We start from the raw sequence: 22,511 nt of genomic DNA on the forward strand, positions 1-22,511 counted from the left end.
GGGGATGAGGCCTAGGGACCATCCCTGGGGGCAGAGGGGAGGGAGGGCAGGGAGCTGTCTGCTGGCCAGTTTGGTTGTGACACGCCCACCAGACTCAGATGAGAGGGGCTGGGACACCCACCTCAGTGAGCACTTTCCCTTTGCTGGACTCTCCTCCTAACCCAAGCCAGTGTGACCAGAGGTGGCAGAGAAAGAGCTGGGGGCAGAAGCTGAGAGGTGGGGGAGGAAAAGGCCTTGGCAAGCTGCTGGGGAGGGGAGGGGTGGACCATGTGAGGAAGAGAAGGGGCCAGCTTGACAGGGAGCGTACGCCTTTGCAGATCCAGGTAGCGCTCTTAGGAGTGGAGATGGGGCACCCCTGAATGCCAGGCCCTGGAATAACTTGGGCCCCTTTCTGTGGCTCTCAGGTAGGGGCCTGGTCTGGGCTGTTCTGTAGGGGCAGTGGGTGGTGGTTATGCAGGTGAGCTCCCCCTAGCCCTGAGGGAGGACCACACCTTCCCCTGTCTCCATTGCTGGGGTCCCCCACTCCAGGAACCTGAGGATCAGGCCGCAGGTGAAGAGCCTGGGTCTTGCCCAGGGGTGTGTGTATGCACCCACGTCCTCCCTGACCCCTTAATAATTGCTCCCCTCCCATCCAGACCAACAGAAAGCATTGTCCCTGAGACCCTGTGAAGGAGGAGCAGTGGAAAGCTGCAAACTTCTGCCCTCAGAGACCAGGATGTTTCCCCATCTCTCCTCAAGAGAGAGGCACCCCTGGGCCATTTCCAGCCCCACTCCTCTCAGCCCCCGGGCTTGCCCTCCATCCCCTTCGAGGGTCCCCTAGGGCTGCTGTAGTGGAGGGCCTTTCAAGCTCTGAGGTGTTCAGGGTTGTGAAAAGTCAGAGGGGACAGGTCCGGGGCAACCAGAATCTGAGGCCATGCTTCACTGTTCCCCCAAATCTCCTTACCGTGTGGCAGCCAGCATGGAGGAGAAAGTGCCCCAAGTTTTGTTTTTTGTTTTTTCTTACTCTATCCAGTTCTCCCTGTTGAAGCAAATTTTTTAACACCTTTGGTGAAGAATTTCTTGCCTGGATTTGGGCCTCTGATGCCCTTTGGTGTGTGGTGAGTGCAGTGTGTGTGAGTGCAGTGTGTGTGTGTGTGTGTGTGTGTGTGTGTGTGTGTGCGCGCGCGCGCGTGTGCACGAGCCTAGGGACCATCCCTGGGGGCCTGGCACATGAGGAGATGAGGAGGAGCGCCCTGTGTGCTGGGTGGTGGCAGGGTGTGGGGTCCACGTCGTCGTAAGTTTCCCTGGGCAAGCCTCCCAGCCTGGCTCCCCGGATTCTTTACTTCCACCCCGGAATCCACATCTTACAAGCCCTCCCTAGGGGGAAATAATGAAACTCCAGTTAGCCCCATGAACCACTTCTCATTCCACAGCACAGTTCTGATTGTTGAGGTGTCGCGCTGTTCCAGATCCCCCCTCGCCTGTCTCCCCCTCTCCCCTTCCTGTCGTCCCAGTCCTTCCTCTGGTCCCCGGCTCAGTTCAGGGAAATTCCGGTTCACGTCAGCCCTCTGCTGTCTGAGCACAGCTCCTCTCAGAGCTACTTGAAACTTCCTGCTCTCGCTAGGATTGGAGTCTGTCTGTCTCTTCCCTCTGCCCTGGCTCAGACTTCTGGAACCGTCTCCTGGGCGTGGCTGTTGAGGATGCTGGGGCGTTCTGGGGTGGGGAGGGGGCAGAGAGGGAGGAGTGCCCCTCTCCTCTTACTGTTGCCCTCCCCTCCTGGGGGCGCATGCCCTCTCTGGGTCTTCTGGTTGTGCACGTTTTTGTGACCTTGTAAATATGTTGTAGAGAGAAAGCAAAAGGCGCTGAAGTAGACCCTGGTGGGACTCAGGGGTCCAGCATTGCCCTGTCTCTGAAGCCCCTACGCTGCTTTTCACCCCACTCTCTGGGACCGAGACACCCGCCCCCTGCAAAGTTAGACCAAGCAGCTTGTGCCCAGTGGGCTGAAGGCCTCCAAGTCACTTCTTGTCAGACAAGGTGCAGGTTTCCTTGTGAGCAAGGTTGCAGGGTGGTCCTTCCTCAGCTCCTTGGATGTGTGCCCTTGACCAAGCTGTCTGCCACCTGGCCCCTCCCATGTCCCTCTTCTCGGTGTCCTCTCTCTGTCCTGTCCCCACTCCCCTGGCTTAGGCAGGCAGCGGGATTCGGGCTGTGTTGGAAAGAGCTCGACCACATTTTCAGAGAAGTTTCCTGCCTGGCCCTGGAGCTGCCCTTGGCCACCCCAGGCCTCCTTACCCACTAGTGCTGGGAGAGACGGGCACGTCTAAGATGGGGCAGGTTGGAGTTGGAGGGAACAAATGTGCCTTGAGAGACCACTCAGAGAGGGTTCAGGGCGATGGGAAAGGAGGTGTGGGAGCTCAGGAAGAAGGAGGAGGGAGGTGAAGCTGATGAGAGTGTGAGGGGGTGTGACTGCCCCTCGTTGTCCCCCCTGGGGCTGTGGCCACATGTGGCCAATGGTCACACTTCTGTCCTCACACCAGCCTGCCTGGTTTTAGTGGGCAGGCCACCCACTCACCTCTCATGAGCTCCATCTGCTTTCAGCTTCACCTGAGTGGGTGGGGGTCCATTGGGATCAACATGGGAACCCTCCATTTCACCAAAGCCTCCCCCGCAGCCCTTGGGGAGAATGGGTGGCTAATCCACTGACCCCCGGCATCATCGTGAGGCTGTGGGCTGGCAGGGGTCAAAGGGAAGAGACACCGGGGGTGCCAAAGGAGACTCGAGACATCCGAGGAAGTCCCAAGCAGAGCAAATTGCTTTATAGCCTGAAGCCTCCTTAAACTGTGTTACGTGCAATAACTGAGCTTAGAGTTAAGAATTGTGTTCCAAGTGCTTGGATTTCCGTCTGTATATTTAAGTGCTGAAATCGTATCTCTCAGTAATTTTAGATGTCTTAAAAAAAAAAATCGAAAAACAAAGTGTTAGACTGTGTCTGTGCATTGATGGGCACTCAAGCGTCCCGTGGGTCACCCCACCCTCTTCCTCTCCCCTGTGCCCCCCCTCCCCTCACATTCACCCCTGCCCCCCGCCTCCACTTGGGGACCCCGCCTCGTGTTGTCTTTATCTGCCTATTAACTCAGCCTAAGGAAACAAGTACACTCCACACATGCATAAAGGAAATCAAATGTTATTTTTAAGAAAACGGAAAATAAAAACTTTATAAACACCACCTACTGGCACTACTCTGATTATTCTCCCCCTTGGTGTCATTTTTCACAAAACAAGGTCCCAGGATTCAGGCTTGTGGTCAGCACGCTTCCCTTATTCACCTTCATATGTTAGACCTCCAAGAGGGTGGGGCTGCGAGGAGAGGCCTGATTTACTGAGGGGAGGACCAGAAGCAACTTAGAAACATTTTTGGTATTATTGCAAATATATATGCAATGTCTATTTGTAGATAGGCCAATAAATACATCTGTATCACAAAACAGAGATCGAACTCTGTGTCCTGCTTTTTTTATTCAGCCTATTATGAACCTTTCTCTATGTCATTAAAATTATTTGAAGACATGACTTAAAAAAAATTGTATTGAAATATAGTTGATTTACAATGTTGTGTTTCAGGTGTACAGCAAAGTGATTCAGTTATATATATAGATTCTCTTCCATTATAGGTTATTACAAGATATTGAGTATTGTTGCCTGTGCTACATAGTAGATCCTTGTTACTTATCTATTTTATATATAGTAGTATATATATCTTAATCCCAAACTCCTAATTTATCCCTCTCCCCCACCCCGACATGACTTTAATAGTTGCAGAGTATTCCACAATATGGATGTACTCTAATGAATTTAACCATTTCCCTATTTTTGGATATTTCTATTGTTTCCAATTTCTTGATACTCTCAACTCTAGCCCTAGAACTTGCTAACCGTGACCTTGGTCACATTATCTGCAGATGAGGAGAAGAAGTCGTCTCACAAGGATCACGAAGAAGTGCTTTCTCAACAGTGAAAACCCTGCATAAATATCTAGTTATGCCTCCGTGCCAGCTCAGAGCCAGGGCAGACTCTGCCCGTCTGGCTAGAATGGATACTAAGGTAGGGTAGCTACCTCCTAGGTGATGGGAGGCTGTGCGGCCTGGTTTTCTTCCCTTTGATGTTTCTCACTGTCACCTGCAAGGTCAGACTTGGAGGCTCAGGAGTCTTCCTGGAGGAAGTGTGAGGATGGATGTGACTTGCCCAGGAGCTTCTCCCAGCACACAGGATGCAGGAGAAAGTAGGTTGGAGATAGATGCAGATGGAGATCCTAGAAACTGGTGCACTCTCTGGGCTTGTGGGAACCTGTGGTTTTGGAAATAGAGGAGCCATGGGGGAGGTGTGGGGTCCTTGAGGTTGGATTGGTCAGTGGAAGCATCTTATGCCAGCCCATGAGGTAGGCACTATTATTAATGCCCATTTTGCCAATGAGGAAACTGAGTCTCAGGTTTGGTAACTTGACCAAGGATATGCAGCTAGTGTGGGGCAAAGCCTGAATTCTGCTTCCTAATTACCATCCCGCACAAAGCAGGCTGCCATCAGTGCCCAGTGACTGCTCCTTGCATGGCCCACAGGTCCTCAGAGGAGGATGATCACCTGCACAGGGGTAAGTCAGGAAGGCTTCCTGGAGGAATGGGACTTCAGCTAGGCCCCCTACGTGGGTAAGAATCATCTAGTGGCTCAACTCTGGCCACACATCAGAATCACCTGGGGGAGTCTAGGCCCCCAGGCCCCACCCGCAGAGATTCTGACTTCATTGTTCTGGGTTGGGGCCATCACTAGGTGCTGCTGACGTGCAGCCAGATGTGTGCATCCAGGTTAAGCAGATAGAAGCAGGGAGTGTCCCTTAGGTGAGGGCAGGATGTGCAAGAGGCCAGGGCAGGAATACGCCTGCGAGGAGCCAGGACTGGGCCCTCATCTCTGGGTGGGGACAGTGTGAGGCCTGCAGGCCAGTTCAAGGGCAGGAGCCAGGAGGTCCAGTGGTCCCCTGACAGGAGGGCTCCCATTTTATTCATCTAACATCTTATCAGTCACCAAGCCAGGCCTGGGTACTGGATCATCGAGGAGCCTGCAGTCTGCTGAGGGCGCCTGCATCCACCCCTTGGGAAGCGTCTGCGTGAGTATCCTCAGCGCGCAGGGAAATATTGGCGTTTGCACTTCATGATCAGCATTTGTTCCAGCCATGGGGAGTTAGAGGCCAGTCAGGGCCCAGGCTACTGGAACAATTCATCCATTGTCACCATATCCCGGCCACCTGGGGTTCCAGGGCCATCGACAAAGAGCATCGCCCAGGACAGGCCCAAGTGCTGACAGCAGTAAGTGAGCTGCCTGGGACGCCCGCTGCCACTGCTCCTCCTGGATGTGACCCTTCAGCCTTGGTCCTCCCCGCGCCCCCGTACTGTGGGAGCCAGCTTGTTCTGGCGCCTCGTTCTTCCTCGGGATTTAGCCTCCTGGAGACAAGGACCGTATATTGACTGCTCTTAGGTGAACAGCCAGGACCTGAGAACAGATCTACAAACAAAAACACACGTAAACCCCTACAGAACCAGCCTCCCATACCTGCCCTGTGGGCCCCGTGCCTTTGGCTGGTCTCACACCTTTTGTGGGGGGTGGGTTCGGAGAGGGGGTGGGTTTGCCCAAGAACAAAATAAGACAAAACAAAATAACACAAAACAACAGCAACAAAAACCCCACTAACTTAAAAAAAAAATTTTTAATTATTTTTGAGCAACAAAGGTGAGGGAAAGGAGGAAAACACAAATGTCTCTATATTCCCATCAGCGTCCTACATGCTTTTTACAGTATGTTGTTTAATCTTCCCAACAAACCCAAGAGACTAGTATTGTTACCCACCCACCCCCATTTATACAGGAAACAACTAAGCCTCCAGGGGAGTGACATTGGTTCACTCCTGTGGCCGCGATGTCACCCCAGCCTGGCCGACTCCAGTGTCAGCCTCCACGTTCTGCTGCCACTGCTCTGTGATTCCCACAGTGAGACAGTAAATAACGCAGAGATCCCACATCTTCGGAAACAAATCATGGGCGAACATGGCTGGGAGCTTGAGTGCCGGGGAAGAGCACGGAAGAAATGAGGACACCTGGGATTCACCTGGTCCTGTCTCTAAACTTGGGTCAGCACCTCTCCACGAGCCTTAGTTTCCCCAGCTGTGAGATGAAGGGGTTGGGCTAGACTGCCCAGTTTTGTAATTTTGTGCCAGCGTGAAGAGGCAGGAATCCTGACCGGCTCAAAATTTTCTTGCTCTCCCTCTCACACTCCACACTTCCTCTAATTAACCCCAAGGGCTCACACATTTGCAAAGCAAAATTAACTACGCTTTAAAAAGAACGCTGGAGAAGGGCTGTGAGCCGTGGCAGCCATCTTTCTGAAGGCTCAAAGGACTGAGTTCTTCTGCTGGTGACATTTGGAGGTGGGTAAGGCTGGGGCTACACTTTGGAGCAGGGTGTTTCCTACAGTTGGGGGAACAGGAAGGGAAAGGCAAGCACTCTCCCCTTCAGCCTGTGCACACTGCCACATGAGAGTGAGGGGGCCGAGGAGGTCACGTGGCTAACACAGTTCCCCAGCCCGTGGCCGGGGCAGATGGTGATCTCAGGCCCAGGCCGGCCAGAGCCTTCTCGCGCATGATTTCATCTGAGCCTTACAACAGCCCTCATCATCTTATGGATGAGGACACCGTCACACAACTGTCTGTGCCAAGTCCTCTCACTAGTCCCCCTTTATAGATGCTGAGGCTGAGGCACAGGAGGCAAAGGGCACGAGGCTGAGTGAGTGAGGAAGGGTATCCGTAGACTGTTGGGTATCGGGGACTCCTGGGGGCTGTGACAGTTAGCCGGACTAAGTTAGGAGGAGAGCGGAAACATGCTAAGTTAGGTGGAAGGAAACATGGATGCAGATGGCTTCCTTCACAGAGGGCTTCCTCTGCACCAGGCCCGGTGCCGTGGGAACAGCCACGTGGGCCATCTTCACTCCTCACAGAATCCAAAGAGTGTGGGGAGCTCTGGGGGCCATTGGTATCCAGAGAGATGACACGGGGTGTGGAGTAGGATGGGAGGAGGCCTCCCCGGCCCCCAGGGGTGGAGGGCCTGGCATGTAGCCTGCAGGGCCTATGCCCAGGCAACAGATCCCAAAGCCCATGGGATCCCTAGCAGTTCCTCAAACACAGGCGGGGTCAGAGGCTGCTGGATGACCCTACGTCTACTCTCCCCTTGCATGGCAACAGAGCCCCCTATTTCTAGCTGGGCATCTGGCTGCCCAGACAAAGGCCACACCTCCCAGCCTCCCTTGTAGCTCCACATGGTCAGGTGACTCCCTGCTGGAAAGTTGGATGAGAGTAGAAGTGACAGATGCCACTTCCTGGTGGTGGCCTTCAGGAGAAGCATCGCATGCCTCCCCCCCAACTCCTTCTGTCCCTTCCCACTTCCAGGAACACAGATACAGCAGCTCCATCTTGAGGTGACGTAACCAAGGGAAGGAGCCTGGGCCCCACTCACCCCGGAGTCACTGTTCCAGGCAGTGGAGAGAAACGTAGGTGTTATTTTGTCTAAATCATTGTTATTTTTAGTCTGATACAAGAGCCAAATCTATATCTGAATTCTGATGGTCTCAAACTCTTTTGCCCTGACCACAGAAAGAGGTAGATGTTTCCTCCAGCTGGAATGATCTTCCTCTGCCTCCCCTTCTATCACCCAGCTTCTACCCACTGCTGAATCCCCAGCAGTGATCACCTGAGCTAGCGCCTCTCTCTAGACAGGTGGTGATCAATAAATATCTGTTGAATGAATAAATTCTAACTTAGCCCTGTTCATCTATTGCTTGGACAACTGCAGCAGCCTCTACCCTGTCTTCTAGCCCCCTCCTTTCTAGCACTGTTGGTCCATCTTGGTCACAGCTGCCATGGAGACAGGGTGATTTGCTTCCTCTACATAATACCTTCAGTGGCTCCCTATTACCCACAGAGTGAAAGTCAAATTCCTTTTGACTGGCTTTGTAGAAGCCTGGTGATTTGGCCACCACACTCCTTTTATTCCTCCTCGTCTTCATCTTCCTCTCCACCTTCAGTGCCTCAGAGCCTTAGTTTAGTCTGTACTTCCTGCCTGAAAATTTTCTCCATTCTTCTTCTTTACCTGGTGAACTCCTACACATCCTTCAAAACCCAACTCAAACGTCATGTCTCCTTCTCACCTCCTCAGGCAGAGAGGGCCAAGCTACTTCTGTTCCTCATTGGCCTTGTGTAGGCCTATATTCTGTCCTAAGACCACTGAGCTGCATCTCCTTGATTCCCTGGGTTTTCCCCTGCTGGAGTTCCTTGAGGGCATGGATCATGTCTTGTCACATGTGTATCCTTGAGTCCTGAGCCTGGCACAGGACAGGTAACCAGGATGTATATGTTAAATAAATGAGTGACTAGATGAATTATCTTGTCCCAGGTCAGCCTGACATCCCCCTTTAAAATATCAGACTTCCCTGGTGGCGCAGTGGTTGAGAGTCCGCCTGCCAGAAGATCCGGGAAGATCCCACATGCCGCGGAGCAGCTGGGCCCGTGAGCCATGGCCGCTGAGCCTGCGCTCCGCAATGGGAGAGGCCACAGCAGTGAGAGGCCCGCGTACTGCAAAAAAAAAAAAAAAAAAAAAAAAAAAATCATCACTCCTGGTGCTGTTTATCATTAGAGATTCACTTCTCTTCAGGTGTGTAAACAATTTTACCCTTTCCTGTAGAAACTTTCTGCAAATTGCTGCCAAGCTAAAGTGTCCCAGTAATTTTATGTGGGAAACCAAAATGTCAACATTTTATATGAAGTGCTGAAAATTAGATTTAGTTAAAAGAAACCAGTTTTTATATTTAGTTAAAATAAACAAGTTTTTATAATTTTTTAAATTTAGTGAATTTGGTGCATTCAGGTGTATAAATTTTTTGGCAAATTGGCCGACTTACTGCCTCCTGAACTACTCTCCCAGCTTATATTTCAAAAGGAGCCCTAGCCCAAAGGAATGACTCTCTAAGGATGGAAATTGGTGTCTTTTGGGGTAGAGACATCACAGACAGAGAAGCTTTCATTCATTATGTTATTTGCAATTTACTTGGATTTTACTTGGAGTCACAGCCCTGTGCTTTTTCAATGTCACCCTAACAGCACCAAGTGCTCACATGCTCACCAGAAAGTGCATGGGGTGACCTCTCTCAACTGGAGGGGGCGCTGCTGGCCTGGATGGGAACCACCCTCCTTTGCTCTCGTTGGCTGCTTGGCCAGTGGGGGTGGGAGAGTGTGGAAACAGGACCATATCACCCAGGACCCTTCAGTGCAAGCAACAGAAACTCAACTCACACTGGCCTAGGCAGAGAAGGAATTTACCGGCCCTCATGAAGGGGGAGGATACTAGGGCAGCTCTTGGAAGCGAAGGAAAAAGTCTAGGAACCAGGGCCTCCAGGAGAGCGACTGTGAGGTGAGTGCCCCCAGGGCTCTCCCCGGTGCTGCCCATCTTTCATCAACACTTTACTGTTTCTTTTCACCTGCTGGCCTCAATCTCTGATGGGCGTTCTCCACGTGGCATAGAAGTTGCTGCTCCAGCAAAGAGAGAGCTGCTTGCTCCCAGAGTCTACGCATCAGTGGCAGGGAAAGACTCTGACCGGACCCATCGCTGCTGCCAGGTGGGTGGGGTGCTGTGGGTGGCCAGCCTGGATCACGTAACCACCCTTTTGGCCAGAACATGGGCTGTGATCGGGGGAAGGGACACAGGGAAACTTCCTGGAAAGATACAAACCAGCAGTCCTCTATACAAGCGGTGAACAGAGTAGTTTCGCCTGAAGAAAATAACCCAGGCATGCGGATAAATGTCACATATTTTACTTTAGGTCTCTCTAAATCTTAAAGATTTAGACGCTTCACTGTTAATTCCAACCTACTGACGCCACCCAGCCACACGCTTCCCTTCCAACTAAGCTCACTACTCATTGCTCAGAGAATAAATATTCCTAGAAGGGAATGAACGAATGAGCGAATGAATCTATGGATCTGTACATGGCCCACTCTTTCCTACCTCTGGGCCATCCACTGCTCTGTCATCTGGAACATGGCCGCCACCACACCTGTTTCTGCTTGTTTTGATCATATCCATCCTTTAAGGCCCAGTTCAAGTGCTGCCTCCTCCATGAAACCCCTGAGCTCATAACCAGCAGGGATTTCTTTCTTCTTAGGCCTTGGTTTCCCTCACTCTTTATAGACTCTAACCTGATGTTATGTTCTTTGTATTATGTATTGGTTTAGCAGAAAGACTTTCCAACAATTAGTCCATCACACAGGTGGGAGGTAGTAAGTTCCCGTCCCCGTAGGCTTTAGAGCAGAGGCCTGTTTGGGGGATGTTATAAATAGGTGAGGACCTCTTGGGAACTGTCAGCAGGCTCCCAGGGCTGCTGTAACAAATTACCACAAACGGTAGTTTTAAGCAACAAAAATTTATTCTCCCACAGTTCTGGAGGCCAAAAATCCAAACTTAATGTGTCAGTGGGGTTGTTACTTCTGGGGGCTGTGAGGGAGAATCCATTCCATGCCTCTCTCCTAGCTTCTGGTGTTTGCCAGCGATCCTTGGTGCTCCTGGGCTTGTAGATACATCATTCCAATGTCTCTGTTTCCACATGATGGTCTCTGTGTCCTCTCCTGTTTTTTTGTTGTTCGTTTTGGTGGTACTGTGTGGCTTGTGGGATCTTAGTTCCCAGACCAGGGATTGAACCTGCGTCCTCAGCAGTGAAAGCACGGAGTCCTAACCACTGGCCTACCAGGGAATTCCCCCTCTCCTCTTCTTATAAAGACATCAGTCATTGGATTTAGGATGATCTCAAGATCCTTAACTCACTGAATCCACAAAGACCCTATTTTTCAAATAGGATCACATTCTGAGGTTCCGGGTGGACATGTATATTTGGGAGACACTGTTCAACACACTACAGGGATTCTGTGTAGGACAAACTAACAGAAACCAAAGTGGCCACAGTAGAGGCCAGACAGATAATTGGAGAGCACAGGCCTCAGCCCCAGGCATCCTCAGATCCGGTTTTCAAAAGAAGCCAGAGATCAGACTTTGTATGTAAAACATCTGGATTTTTTTTTTTTAAGATTTATTATTTATGTAATTTTGACCACGTCAGGTCTTAGTTGCAGCACGCGGGATCTTCGCTGAGGCATGCGGGATGTTTCACTGTGGCCTTTGGGCTTCTCTCTAGCTGTGGCGTGTGGGTTTTCTCTCTCTAGTTGTGAGGCGCAGGCTCCAGGGCGTGTGGGCTCTGTAGTTTGCAGCACACAGGCTCTCTAGTTGAGGCGTCCGAGCTCAGTAGTTGTGGTGCACGGGCTTAGTTGCCCTGCGGCACGTGGGATCTTAGTTCCCTGACCAGGGATCTAACCCGCGTCCCCTGCATTTTAAGGTGGATTCTTTACCACTGGACCACCAGGGAAGTCCCACATCTGGATTTTTTAATGTTGGCAACATATTAAAAACCTGTAAAAGCATTGCGATCCATACAGCTGTACATTTATAGACAGTTACATCTGTATGTCAGGTTTGCCCTGTGGAGCATCAGTTTATGACCCCCAGTAGAAACTACAGCTTTGCTTGTGAGCTCAGAAAAGAACACGGCCTATGCACTTCTTCCAGAAGCCACCAGATGGCGCGCTGGTCATTGCATTGGGCAGGCCTGGGAGACGTCCTAGGGCTGAAATGGAACAACCGGTTTTTTTCAAGTCAGAGGTGGTGAGTGGGGGCAAAGTAGAGAAGTGGGATTAAGCTGATGACCAGAGTTTATTCCATTTAAAACTTTTGCATCATTCTCTCTTTATCTTTGTTGCCTGTTATCTCTTTTTTTTTAATTTATTTTATTCATTTATTTAATTTTTGGCTGCGTTGGGTCTTTGCTGCTGCATGTGGGTTTTCCTCTAGTTGCTGAGAGCAGGGGCTACTCTTTGTTGTGGTGCACAGGCTTCTCATTGTGGTGGCTTCTCTTGTTGTGGAGCACAGGCTTTAGGCGCGCGGGCTTCAGTAGTTGTGGCTCGCGGGCTCTAGAGCGCAGCTTCAGTCGTTGTGGCGCACGGGCTTAGCTGCTCCGCAGCATGTGAGATCTTCCCGGACCAGGGCTCAAACCCGTATCCCCTGCATTGGCAGGCGGATTCTTAACCAGTGCGCCATCAGGGAAGCCCGATGCCTGTTATCTCTTGTTTGCTAGTGATACCTACTCCCTTGGCAGACAAAATGAGTTCAGAAGTAGTAAAGATAATACCATAGGAAAAAGAAAGGAACAGCCAATAGTACCTATTCAACAGCTTTTTCTTATTCTAAATAAATCAAGTAAGCTTTAAAAATGGACACATACACACAGCAAAAGGAAATTCAACCCATACAGGATATTCCTGCTCCCGCTGCCAACACCTGCTATCTCTGTTAATTAACGCTCCCTCATTGCTTCAAGAGCTCTGAATTCAGGGATTGAGATTACTTTTGTTGTGGTTGCACATATATAATACCCTTCTCTTGCAAGGAAGATTCTGCAGTTTGCGCAATGGAATTAAGTACATCAGTACAGATGGTTACTGACTTCTATATAAATATGACCCTGATAATCCTTGTGAAAAATCAGGACTTCCCTGGCAGTCCAGGGGTTAAGACTCTGTGCTTCCACTGCAGAGGACACGGGTTCAATCCCTAGTCCAGGAACTAAGATCCCGCATGCTGCGGCCAAAAATAAAACAAAAATCATTAGTGTACAGTAGTTGGGAGGGGACATTTCCAGGAATTTAATTACACCTAATCACAGTTTAGCTTTTAGATGTGATGCTTAATGTTATATTTTTAATATGTAATATAAATTTGTATTTACTTTTTATTACGGAAATGATAAACATTCACAAAAATGGAAGGAATGGAATAATGAACCTCCATGCTTCAACAATTAGCAACTCATGACCAATCTGGCCCCCACCTTGTACTTTTTGTTTGTTTGTTGGAGCATGTCAAAGCAAATCCCAGACACTGTGTCATTTCATCCAAAATACTTTAGTAGTGTACATTCTTCTATTTTGTTGCTTTGCTTTTGTTCTTTTTCTTCACAAGAGAACTCATAGCCAGCTCGCTCAAGATTGATCACCATCCAACTCAGGCCAGTGGAGCCCCTCTTGACTCCATCTCAGCCTTAACTGGCCTGGGGTTGGAGCCTGTATCTTTTTCATCATTTCCATCAACGAGTTCACTTTTCTGTTTTCTGTTTTGATCATTTACCCATGATCAAACATCATGGGTAAAACTCAAAAGTATATTCAAATAATTGTCTAAAACTCAGAAAAAGATGGCCACTGCCCAAGTCCATTTCTTGGCTGACAGTACCCCTGTGCCATCATAGCTCAAAGTGTTGGTGGGTCAGCTGAGGCATGAAATGGTTGACTTTTGTGTAGATAAAAGATAGATAGACTAATGGTGTCGATGTCAAATATACAGGGATCAAAGGTCATAGGGCTTCCATCTGCCTCAGGTTGTCCTGCCCACCTGGGATATTGGTGGTGGCTCTGTGTGATAACCACCGTGCTGTTAGGAAGCCCAGCTATCACACATGAAGCAGTCATATGGAAAGGCTCTGAGACTACATGAAGAGAGAGAGAGGTGCTTGGTCATCCCCCAGCCAGCCCAGTCCCGTGCTGTTCCAACACCAGCCTCCATCTGACTACAACCTCATGAGATCCTGAGCCAGAGCTACCCAACTGAGCCCATCCTTGATTTCCTGGCCCACAGTAACCATGAGAGATAATAAAACGGTTGTTGTTGCTTTGGGCCACTAAGTTTTAGGCTGATTTGTTGCTCAGCAATAGGTAAACAGAGCAATCTAAAATGTGTTCTGGGGATTTTCTCCTGGGGATAGGTAGTAAGAACCTCCTAGCCTTGGGTGGAGTGAATAGATTTCTGTGTGCTCTGATTTCAGTCACCTGCAAACATTCTGCTGCTTGTGCCAGAAAGTCCACCATTAGTGGCTGACTCTTTGGGATGTGTCGCTGACTGTCCTCCTAAGAGGTGAACAGAGAGAGTTTCTGACCCCATCTCACCCTACCCCTCTGTGATGGAATGAGTCGACTCCTTTCCTGAATGGGGCCAGTAGAGGGGCTGCAAGCCATTCCCCTTTGGGTCTGTCCCCAAATGGATAGACCATTTGTACTGGCAGACCCCTCAGCCCCACATCAAAGTTGTCCTGCACCCTCAGGCTAGATAGCGGGGGACTTTGTAACGCATACATTTTATATACAACATAAATATCTAGTCATGGCATTACATGCCCCTCTATAGGGTAGTGGCTTTTAATTTCCTGGGAGCCACAGTCATTTCAAGAAGCTCATGAGGCATATAGACTTACAAATTTAGCATTAGGTTCTATAAATAAACTATTTATAAATAAGTTAGGTTATCTAGCTATAAATTCAGTTTTTATGACTGCGTAATATTCAATTGTGCGGCTATATTGTAATTTATTTAACTAGTCTCCTATGGTTGGACGTTAAGTGGCTTCTAAGGTTTTCATGTTTTAAACTATACCAAAAATCTCTGTCGCAAGATTATTATGAGCATCTTCTGGTCTTAGTTTATGCTGGTTGCATCTTGTGTGTCCTTGTGGCTGTTTTATATTTTTGGAACAAGACAGGGCATGTTTAAATACATACGGTGTTTTAAAAATGAGAAATACACGAGTTGGAACTGCCCCCTGCTGTGGCCTTGGGGTGCAGCCAGAGGCTCCTGGCTCAGCCTCACCCAGGCCTCTGGGAGGGCAGGGGAGAGGGCCGAGTGGAGGGGAAGTGCTGGACGTGGTTCCCAGCTAGTAGGGTGTCAAGAACGCCTGTGATGTGGGCTGTGGGGGACCTGGCCTCGCTGCCTACCCAGGGAGCAATGATTTATGTCGTGGGATGACGAAGAACGGGAGTGGCGTGTTCCCTCCTGGAGCTGGGGTTGGGGGAGTGGGGCGGGAATGTGGCAGGAAGGTGGAAACAGCTGCCTTCCAAGGGCCTGGGTGTCCATAAAGCAAGTCTTCAGCAGCGGGCAAGGGCCTGTCCTGGTGCCACCAGCAGTGGCCAGAGGCTGTCCATGGAGATGGGCAGGGCCCAAGGAAAACAGCCAGCAGAGAAAGGGGCCTTTGTGGCGAGCGGAGGACGGCTGCTGGACCCGAGGGAGGTTGCCAGAGCTATGTGGCCAGGGAGGTGGCCGGCAGGTGCTGCCACCAGGTCACCCCTGTCCATTGGAGAAAGAATGCACAACCTGAAAGTTACAAATTCAGTTTTATTCAGGGGTCTTACTGAGGACTATAGCGTGAGAGACAGCCTCTGCTAGCTCTGAGGAACTGCTCCAAAGAGATAAAGGAGGAGCCAAGAAAAAACTGTGGTCGAACGTCAGAAGTTCACAAAGAACAGACATCTCCAGTTAATTATTTTAGCTCTCTACTATGCATGGGATGATGCAAGAATCTGGGTTCATTGAATTGGTTGCCTAGATAGGCATCTTAACTATCTAGGGCCAGCATCCAAAGCACAGAATGTTTCCTGGTTTTCTCCATCCTGAATTCCCCTCAGGGTGTGCCGCCAATGCGGTAGCTGCAGTGGCTAATGGCTTGGTCCTTGTAGAACTAGGATGACCGCAATGTTCCCTGTCCACACCCTGATGATGCTGCACCGGCGGGGGCAGGGGCTATATGTAGTGTATGTAGTGCTAGGGGGTGGGGGCTTTGGTCTCTAGAGCAGCCTCCCTCCCTCCCTTCCTTCCATTTTACTTTTGCTCTTGTTATTCTTTCATTATTGTTCTTTTAAAAGGTTTTTCTCCTTGGTAATTTTGGTAATTACAAGAGTGACCTGTGTTGCCTGGTGAATCCATACAAAAATGGAACCAGGCATAGGGATCTTCTCCCTCCCCCTTCCCCATTCCCCCAACAGCCAAGCAGGAGGAAACGTCTATACAGCTAGGGTCTTGCTAATGTTCATTAAAAACAAAAACAAAAACCTCACCCCAGGCCTCACCATCACTGGTTTTTAGCATGGAATATTTGGAAATATGTTAAGGCTTTTCTGCTGTTCTTTTTTTGACAATGAGAGGGCAGAGTTGGCACGACCATGAGGGGACAAGGGATGCTGAACGTCCTGTAATGTGTGGGACAGTTTTACACATTGAATCGTCTCGCCTACAGTTCCCATAGTGTCCCAACTCTGCAACATGCTTTCTAAATTTAGCAGGATGTGCACAGCCCTTCAGACAATGGAGCTGTGCCTAATCCTTTTTTTTTTTTCCAACAGACGCATAATATGCAATGGTAAGAACCTACCATGTTCATTCAATAATTTCTCTTGTAGAGAAATGGCTCTTCAGATACTTAGGGTTCCCCCCCCCCCCACTATTTCAAACTATATCAGAAAACCACTCCTTTTTATAAATCCTTTTGGTGGGTGCTTTTGTTCCTCTAGGAAACTTGTCAGTTTGGGGGGCTGCTGGGCTAAAGTGAGTGTATTTTGTGTTTCAGAAGAAAATGTCAGATGATTTTCCAAAAGGGTGTTGCAGCGTGTTCACAGAGAGCACAGCTGCCTGTCCCAGGCACCCTCAGTGTCCCTGGCTGTTGCTGTTTGATGTTTGAAATTCTTGACTATTCGCAGGTGAAAAATAAGATTTCAGTGTGGCTTTAATTTGCATTTTCCTGAACTCTCATGAGGCTGAGCATCTTTTCAAATTTGTATTGGCCACTGGCTTTCCTCTTCTCAATTCCTGCTCCATAGTTGCCTCTGGGGAGGCGGTCCCGCAGAGAGTGGGGGGATCCCACAGCAGTAAAGTGCCCTTCTCGTCACGTCATATGAAAGTGTGTGGTCAACATGACTTACCACTGTTGATGTTAACCTTGCTTAGTAAGCTTGGAACAAGGGCCCCGCATTTTCATGTTGGACCAGGCCCTACCTCTAATCTACACATCCTTCAGCTCCTGCCTTCACAAACCCACTTCTCTGCTTTCCAGTATCCCAAACGCTTGGGGACACAGGGAAAACTCTCCTGAGAACCCCGCCTATGCTTCTGGGTCACCAGATGGCAGCCCCCCGTGCTTGCAGGAACCCTCAAGTTTCCATGCAGAATTCTGAGAGTCCCCCCAACACTGGGCTGGGGGTGGTGACAGGGTGAGCCACCTTCCCCCCATGGGGCCAGGTGGAAAGAGCTATTTGTCACCAGAATTTTTTCCCCACAAGGGACCATCCTCCACACTCTATGACTAAGCGAGGGTGGGGACTGCTGGGGTGGGGTCAGTTCACCCGGCTCTGAGGGCTCTGGGGAGAGGTGTCTAGCCTCAGATGGGCTCTCTTAAATCCTGGGCCCCAATTCTCCTTAGAGGTCCTCTGCTTTGCTTCTCTGCTGCTTCTTGGAACCATAGGACAAGTCCCTCACCCTCCTGTTATGCAATTAAATGGGCAGGCGCATCCTGGGCCCTGTTCATAGGGACCAAGCACGTGCTGCGCGTCAGCCCGAGCTGGGCGCTGGGCGGCAGCGGTGAAGCAGAACCAGGCAAGGCCGAGGCTCTGAGGGGCTCACAGGTGGTGGTCCAGGACGATGAATCTGAAATAAAGCAGATAACCAACAGTCACTGGGCACCAACACCCAGCAGGTGGGGCTGAGGAGGGGGCTGCTCCACTCACGCAGTCAGGGAGGCAGAAGGAGAGTTTAAACTGAGACCTGACGGGTGAGGGGCAGAAAGAGTCCCAGGCAGAACTAAGTATGCACAACGTGAGAGCTGTGAGTTTCAGTTTTATTGGGGAACTTTCTGAGGACTGTAGGCCAGGAGACAGCCTCTTAGAGAGCCCTGAGGAACTGCTCTGAAAGGTAGAGCAGGAGGTCAGCATAGATGTGATTTTTTTTTTTTCTTCTGCGGTGTGTGGGCCTCTCACTGTTGTGGCCTCTCCCATTGCGGAGCACAGGCTCCAGACATGCAGGCTCAGTGACCATGGCTCACAGGCCCAGCTGCTCCATGGCATGTGGGATCTTCCCGGACTGGGGCATGAACCCACGTCCCCTGCATCAGCAGGCGGACTCTCAACCACTGCGCCACCAGGGGAGCCCCATAGATGTGATTTTGATGAAGGGGGTGCTTGCAGCCAAGCACATATCTCAGTACAAGTTGCTGCTGGTCACGAGGGGCAGGTCATGAGGGCCTCAGTTAGTGCTTTTAGTGCTTTTCTAAGTACAGTATGGGAAGTTGCAAGAATCCGGGTTCATAAAAAATTTTGCCTGAAAATGCCTACCTGTCTGAAGGCCTGTTCTCTCAGTTTTCCTGGAGCACAGAGTGCCTCATCCTGATCTCCGTCCTGAACGCCTGGGTGTGTTGAAGGTTAGCAGCTGCAGTGACTAATGACCTAATTCTTATGGAACCGCAAGGCAAGCAAAATTTTTTAATTAGCAGGACAATAGCTCATCACCCTGCCTGCGGGGAAGGTGGGGAGGGGCATCCCCTGGGTCATCCCCACCCCGTGCCTGCCAGCCTCAGCTGGTGGAATTTTCCTGAGGTGGGTGCCCCCAGATATACCTGGCTGCAGGTGTCTGTCCCCACAGCTGCCAGCCGCCCCCACCCCTGGGGAGGAAAGTGTGGGCATCAGGCCTGCTCTTCCCTCTTTTTCTGTCCTCCAGCCCCACCCAGGCCTCGCCACCAACCACCTTACCCTGTAATTTCCTGTCGTGGGAGCTTGTTTGGGATTTACCTGGGACTGCTTCCTCAGCTCCCTCCCTGAGACAGGGCCTCAGCCCACCTACCCCCTCCCTGCAGAGGCCTGGCCAGTGAGGTGTGGGTGACTGAGCATTGGCTTTGAGGCAGAGGGCTCAGACCTTGGCTGGCTCACTGGGTGACTTTCGGCATGTCACGGATCTGCTCTGTGTCTTTCCAAATTAATAGCACAGAGTTCATCTGAAGGCAACATAGAAACCCCTCAGGATCTCAGATGGCGAGAAGCTGGGTCTTGTCCCTATGCTGCAGAAGGGGAAACTGAGGCCATATCACAACCTGCTTGTTCAGAGGCTTTGCAGTGTGGGGATAAGAAGCCAGGCCTACAGAGTGGGACCTTTGTTCTGCTCCCCACCAGCCATACGGTCTGGCCATGTAATACTCTCAGAACCTCAGTTTGCCCACCTGCAAATGGAGATAAAGCTCTTTCTCTCAGGGCTGCCATGAGGTTAAACAACGTTAAAGGGCCTCATATAGAGCAGCTCCTGGGGAAGGGGACTTGCTGTCTGTAGGACAAGATCCCAGCCTCAGCCCTGCCCAAGCCTCTGGGTATATAAACCTTGTGCAACTTCAGACAGAGCTCAGAGGAGCAGATGTTGGAGATGTGTCTTCCTCGGTGGCAAGGAGGAGTTCGGGAGGGGCAAAGTGACAGGAGGTGGACATTTCTTTAAGGGTGACTATGTGACAGTGGCCAATTTTGCCAGCATCCCTGATCCCAGTCTCCCTATCTGTAAAGAAGAATCCTATTACCTCATAGATGCATGTATTAGCAACTCACCAAATTAGAAGCTATTGCTATTACTGTTATTATTACTATTAATTGCTTTTTATTGATGAGGGAGATGTGAGGCAGACGTATGTCCCCATTTTACAGATGAGGAGAGTAAGCAATAGAGGAACCTCAATGACAGACTTGGCCCCTCTCTGCGCCTCCTCCAGGCAGGGAGGAATGGCTCCAGAGACGAGAAGGTGGGTCAGGGGAGGCCTGAGAACCAGGGAACAAGATCCAGCCTTCAAGTCTGAAAAATCAGATTAGGTCACCGGGGGACATGGTGCTGGAGGAGACAAAAACAAGCCCAGACCATTTCCTGGTTGGGCGCTGAAAGCCAACACCAAGTCTTTCTACTCCATAAATAAATTTCATGTTTAAGTCAATATGGAATGGTGTGAGATTATTTTCCTTCTGCAAAAGAAAAGAGCATTTATCCGGTCTCCAGAAACTCATTCCTTATTTCCAGCTCCTCTCTGACATCACCCAGGGGCAGCTGGAGAGGAATTTTCTTTTCTCATCCCCACGGGGGAGTCAGGTCAGGAACGTGTGGGCAGTGCTTGGTCCCAAGCCACAGACAGGCTCTGTCCCTGCAGCTCTGTAGGTCGTCGTTGGGAACTCAGAGTGGATTTTCCCTCTGAAGCAGTGCTGTCTGTGTTTCTTTGGTTGCCAGGCTGGCCCAGCAGCCCGTTTTGAAGGCAGGGAGGAAAAAGCAGGGGCGCTGGAGTCAGATTACCTGGTGTAACCCCAGCTCTGCTGTGTCCTAGCTGCGTGACCCTGGGGAAGGAACTCAACATCTCAGTGCCTCATCTCAGGCTGCCAGTGTTAGTTCTGGAGACAGTTCTCCAGAGGGCCTCTGGAATTTCTGGAGTCCCGTGACACCTTTTGCTCCGGACTATCTTTTCAAGGGTGTTGGTCTAGCAAACAGCCTTGGCAGATGTAGTGTCTCCCTTGGGTAGAGGGCAGATTTGTTTGCTTTCCTGGAGAATAAAAACAATGTCTCCCTCCAAGGCAAAGATTGGGCAGGTTTGCTAGAAGCCACTTTATAAGATTGGGGATTTCCTAATCTCAGGATTCCTCGGCCGAGACACAAACCCCCTATGGGCACAGTGTTTCCTCACGCCCGTCTCCCACTTGGCCCGTGAGACAAGGGAGCAAAAGGAACCAAGGCAAACATGGAGCTTGTGTTGTTAGACCTGTGCGGTCTCCTAGGAGTTTCGACTCGCCCAGGAAACAACAAGAGTCGGAAGTCGATGCAAAACGCAAGAGGTTTATTGAAGGCCGGTGCACCGGGGTTCCTTGGTCCTCACGCAGGAGGTCGAAGAAGGAACCCTTTTGGGCGCGAATATGTCAGTTTTATAGGTTCCCACTTCCCTGTATGTAAATTATAGATTTGGTTGTGTTCTCCTGCTGATTGGTCCCGGCTTAAGCTCGGACCAGAGAGGGAACTTGTCCCCAGCTGCCTGATTGGTCTTTGACAGACACCTTTTTTACATTTTGTTATCTCCCTCCTTCTCGGAAGGGGGCCGGACATCCTGGAAATTCACCCATTGTCTAAGAAGCCCCTATTGTCTGGAGAGTTCTTAATCATTAGCTGGAACAATGTCCCTCGAGTCCCACAGTGTCACCTGTTTTACCTAATAAGTCTGTTGTCTCTGTCCCAGAAGTCTGCCAGCATTCGTGGCACTGGCAGGCTGACTGCTGGCTTACAAGCAGAGGAAAAGTCTCAGACCTGCCACCGTTCTTGTTCTTGGCAGTCCCTGCCTGACTCTAATACCCACCCTGTTGTGGAAGGGTGGGATGCCTGGCCCTTGGTGGGGAGTTAATAAATGATGTTTGGAACAATTTTGCTATCAGTGGATGGGAGGCTGGTTATTCACGAGCCAATCAGAATTTCCACCCAAGATGCCAGCAGTGCAGCATGGCCTTGGCCCTGGGGTTAGGAATTCCATCCCAGCAGGGTCTGGGACACGCTTGCAGGACCTGTGGCAAGGGCTCCAGAAGGGTGGACTTTAGGTCCTTTTTGACCACCCCTTCAGCACCTCCCTTCTCAGAGGCAGCCTCTATGATCAACTCGAAATACATCTTTCCAGACCTTTCCCTGTGCATAGATATGTTTAGAGAATGTATAGTTTATATTTACAGAAATGACTTACACTGTGTATATTTTCTTGCAATTTTCATTTTTCTCTCAAAAATACATCCTGGACACCTTTCTGTGTCATCCCACTTAGCTTTTAAGAACTGCTGGATAACGTTGCTAATATGACTGTGTCGACTGAAAAAAAAAAAAAACGCACAACCTAAAAGCCGAGAGTTATGTTTTATTTGGCAGATTTTCTGAGGACTTCAAGCCCATGAGACAGCATCTCAGATAACCGTGAGAAAACTGTTCAGAAGGGGCAAGGCGGGGAGCCAGGAGTTTTCGCAGCAAAAGACCAGGTAGTCGGAACATCAAAAGATTACTGTTAATAAAAGAAAACAAGATATCTCAAGTTAAGGAGTTTAGTACTTTTCTATGTATAGGAAGATGCAAGAGTGTGGGCTCACTGAAATCATTCCTTTGACATGCATTACAGCTATCTGGGGCCGGTAGCCTGTGTTTTCTCATCCTGAGTTTCCTTCTGTACAAAGATACACATTGTACATATTGAAACACCTTCCTGGGTGTATGGGTGAGGGCTTCTCCAGGGCAGACATGAAGGTGCTCCCCCTGCATGTTACAAATATGGCCATGGAGACCCTGAGGGGCTGCAGACTTCCCTCTGATCACGCTGGGGGTGGTGTGATGGTCTCAGCCCCGATTCTCCCTTTTCCTCTCTTCTAGGAGTCTCCACCCTGAAACGAGTTGGGGTGGGGTGTGGGCCGTGGCACCAGGCTGGAGGAAAGGAGGGAAGGGGTGACAGGGCCACAGTGGCTCTTCTCCCTGTGATGCTGGCAGGCCCAGTGGAGATAATTG

The sequence above is a fragment of the Leucopleurus acutus genome (assembly GCF_964270905.1).
Source record: "Leucopleurus acutus genome assembly, chromosome: 14".
Lineage (NCBI taxonomy): Eukaryota > Metazoa > Chordata > Mammalia > Artiodactyla > Delphinidae > Leucopleurus > Leucopleurus acutus.